The sequence below is a fragment of the Lactuca saligna genome, chromosome 5 (genome assembly GCF_052625555.1).
Source record: "Lactuca saligna cultivar CGN05327 chromosome 5, ASM5262555v1, whole genome shotgun sequence".
Taxonomy (NCBI): domain Eukaryota; kingdom Viridiplantae; phylum Streptophyta; class Magnoliopsida; order Asterales; family Asteraceae; genus Lactuca; species Lactuca saligna.
The window spans coordinates 82,365,594-82,369,981 of record NC_136421.1 but is presented as its reverse complement, the minus strand read 5'-3'; the positions used below and the strand labels follow the sequence as shown (position 1 = coordinate 82,369,981).

Sequence of the window (4,388 nt, the reverse complement as noted above, 5' to 3'; positions counted from 1 at the left end):
AACGACATACCTTTTTCTATATCTATCGGGTTTTGGGAATCATCACAGTTTTCGTTTCCCTTATCTACAGTCCCCATTGAACACTATAATGGAAATGTTAAGAATAAGCACATATTATATCATCAAGAATGTAACATTTTGTAATGTAGACCATGTGATTTAGTAGTCATGTATGTGTGTGTTTCAAAAAGCAACACAACCCTTAATAAATAAACAAATATACTAAAAACTTGTAATCCAAAAACACAATAGAAGAAAGTTATACATAATTAAAAGAAAATTTCCATACATATCCAAAAATTATTATTTATGAATTCATAAGTCAACACAAGAAAAATAAACCATACATGAAAAAATTCACCATAATATGTCTAACATTAATGTGGATCAACAATAAAAGCAACGCACTCGTAAAAGTTGTCAAAACTTCAAAAAAAAACACCACCAAATGTCTCACACGGAATTAAAAATTCTTCTAGGCATATTTATGATGTTAAATGCTTCCGGCATCCGCGGTTGGAACTCTACGTTGCTTAGTTTGGTTGATATCAAAATGTTCACTGAAAATAAGATAAAAACTATTAAAATGTATTGATTTAGGTATTTTAATATCACTACAATTATTATAATTTTCTAGAAAAAACTTACTTGAATCCAAATGAACCAATTTCACCCGAGAAACAAATATTATATACTTTCTCTCTATCGCATAGACAGTCCTCACAATTTGATGGCGTGTTCGGTCGGTTATATGTAGTTTCATCTTTATTATACTCCCTCTATTTATAATCAAATATTTCCAAAGTCACCTAATTTTGCTTTAGTGTAATCATAATAATAATAATAATAAAGATAATAATAATAATAATAATAATAATAATAATAATAATAATAATAATAATAATAATAATAATAATAATAAACACTTACGGCCCATCTTGGAGATATAAAGTGAAAGAAGTTAACGTCAGTAAACCAGAGTAACGGGAATAGTTTCGCTTGCCTCTGATGATTTTTCCAACAATATCTAAAAATAACGATAATTAAAAGGACAACTTGTTATTATTTTAAAAACTTTAGAATGCTGAAAATATATACAATTTATTAAATTTACCGATCATCATTTTTCTCTCTGTCCGATCTTCTACTAAACTTTTTATTGAGGGAACCAATAGGAAAACCGGAAACCATGATATGATAGCATCGGCCAAACGATTAAACCGCGTGTTGTTGCTGATCTTAATCATCAAATCACCACGTAATAAACTGTATTCTTGATATCTCGGATACTCAGCATAGGTTGGTTCGATTTGGAAATGATTTAAAGAAAACACACCACCCAATAGATTCCCTTCATAAATAAAGCGCATCATTTGTTGTGGAACAACTGCTAACAATTTCTCTCTCTAATAGAAAATGTAATATTTTTATAAAGAAAAATACTTGTGATAAATTATGAAAATGAATATAAGATATAAATAGTTTTGTAAACATACATTTTGATCAATGAGAACCATGAAAAGTTTGTTTGCTCTTGAATCCCTCCAAATGAAATCAACACGAACGGATGTCAAAACATACCACAAATGGTAGTTTAGTAGCAACGAAAATGCATCAACGTAAATATGACCATTCATGATTCTACAAAACGAAAGTCGGATGTGATTGATGTAGAATTGATTTATTTAATTATTTATATTAAAAACTATATTGATTTGAGATTACCAAAATATAATAACATATGTATCGTGCTTTTGAAATATCCAAGCAATAAGAGTTTTTATTACATGGTAAAATGTAGATATCATATTGTATTAAAATTAAAGTAAATAATTTAGTACTTAAAAAAGCTTGAAGTTAGTGTTAAATTTGTTGAAACATTAAACAATATAAATTTTATAGGTCACACCAATAATTTTTATGAATAAAAGCTTCGGGTTTTAAGCAAATACTTATTAATTTGTGATGTTCAAAAAACTGTTGAATTTGTTGTGATGCTCAAAAACTAATTACATTCTTTTTAAACTAAGATTTGGGCTTATAAACTTAAAGGTGTGGGCTTATTTTTTTTGTGATTATATATCTTAACGTTAGTTATGTTATATTTAAATAGAAAAACAGATAGTTGTATTTTCGAAAATTTAGTCTATCAAACATTAAAATATTAAGAATAATAACATGAAAAATAGCGCTTTAATGTGGATAGATTTAGTCTATCAAACATCAAACTGTAGTGTTTTTTCTTTGGCAAGTTTCAAAAGAACATGCCAGAATACCACAATCAATTTGATAATTAAAAGATATTTACTGATTAAAAATATTCAAAACAAATGTCCTAACTTATACATATACAAACCACACATATGCAGAATGTCAGTAACAAATAAATACACACCTAGAATTCAATTATATACATGTATTATTTGAGATAAAGAATAAGAAGATTGATCAATTTAGATAGAATACAAACAAATACATACACACATATATACAAATTATATACATGTATTATTTGAGATAAAGAATAAGAAGAGTGATCAATTTAGATAGAAGACAGAATAATATCAACAGTTGAAACAAAAGAAGTTTATCACTTCAAATATAAGTAAGAAATAAAATATTATACACATTTGAAGTTACAAAATATAAAAGAAGTAAAGAGAACCTGAATCCGTGTCAAGAAACGCAATGAAGCAGTGTAGCAGTCTTCTCGATTCCAACTCAATGATCAAATCGTCCCAAAACCTCAACTGTGAAATTTTGCTGTGAATTAAAAATGAAGAACATAACTTAAATTTATAGGTTGAATAATCTATTATAGAATATAATGTTGTATTTTTGGATATTGATAATCATTCCAAAATTAAGCAAATTAAAATCTTACCATGAATATTAAAATCCATACCAAAAATATTTAAAATCTTACAAAATTAACAAATATACTAATTATCAAAATCTCTACCAAAAATATTTTAAAATCATATGAAACTTAACAAATATACTCAAAAATTTAAAAACGAATATAATATTTGTCGATTTTATTTTTGGAAATATATTGTAATCTAAAGAACAGTTTAATAGATCGGTAGTCAAAACATATAATTAAGTCACTTAATCTTTTACACATTACAGAATTAAAAAGTCGATACGTGTCATACAGAAACATAATAAGTGAAAAAAATAAAACAAAAAAGAAAGGGCTTACAACATTTAAATAAAACAAAAAAGAAAGGGCTTACAGTTCTTTGTTCTGTTGGAGAAGCAATTGCAAGACCAGAAGCCAAAGCTGCAACATGGAAGGGTTTATTATGATTACATTAAAGCAAAATTACAAAAAACACAAAAACACTTAACAGGAACTCAATGTGCCTTGGATTTTGGATTTATTTTTCTAAATGAGCACCATCATTTCCAAATGCAGATGCAGCCTCACTCTGGGCTTGCTGTTAAGAGAAAAATACAAACAAAAAGATGTAAAATTGGTTATGAAATTATAAACCAACAAAAAATTCATTAAAATAGTTAGCTGTAAATTTTAAAATACCTGCAATAATTTGATAAACTCAGCACGTTCTTTTGCAAGAAGCTCATTCTTACTACGAACATCAAATTCCTATACAACACTACAAAAGGTAAAATAGTCACTTCAACAACAAAATGGAGGGTAAATTGATCATTTGAAACAACAAAAATACTTACCAACAACTAACAACACCAAACCTGTAATTTTACTCATAATAGCATCTTCCCTTACCATTTATGCCCTTGTAACTAAAAAAACATAATACCCATCAGGATTTTAAGTTTAAAAAATATATGTCAAAGAAGCAAGCTTATTTCTCCCTGAAAAGAATCAAATAAACAAACATTAAAACAACACAACAAACTATATTTTTTCTTGATTACTGCTTCCTGTTTAAAAATCATATAAAGCAACATACTTTTATTTATGAGTGAAAAAAGTACATTTTAGATTTTTTTTTTATTAAATAAAAAAATGCTAACCTTTAATTTCATTAGTTTGCTAGAATCTAAAATCTGAGCAAGAATATTCAAAACTGTAAGCTTCATTTTTTGTTATCCAGTATTGCTGTTGATCTTTCTTTGATGTTACCTGTAGCATGAAACCAGCATTAGCCAAAAGTTCAATAACTCCAAATGAAATTACATGTAACAAACGCAACCTAAGAGCTAAACATTACTTCTTTTAAGATCAAAGAAAAAGTATGACCTTGATACACAACTTGTCCATCTGCTAAAAGTATGACATCATCAAATAGGTCATAGGTCTCATTTCGCCTGTTGTGACTCGCTTTTTTTTTGTCCCCCCTGAAATACCCCTAAACATTTCATCTCCTACTACAGTGTTTTCAAGACACTTCAAGACC

General features: G+C 27.4%; 1 long non-coding RNA gene across 2 annotated transcripts; it reads right to left on the bottom strand.

Moving 5' to 3' along the window:
- Positions 1–2,690: 2,690 nt before the first annotated feature.
- LOC144998494 (uncharacterized) lies at positions 2,691–3,755 on the bottom strand. 2 transcript variants are annotated; one of them, XR_013660349.1, is made up of 5 exons: positions 3,700–3,755; positions 3,545–3,613; positions 3,355–3,443; positions 3,240–3,286; positions 2,691–2,750 (listed from the first exon to the last, which is right to left on the bottom strand). It is a non-coding gene; the product is annotated as an uncharacterized LOC144998494 (long non-coding RNA). The 2 variants fall into 2 exon arrangements; XR_013660350.1 differs by having other exon boundaries at positions 2,702–2,763.
- Positions 3,756–4,388: the final 633 nt, after the last annotated feature.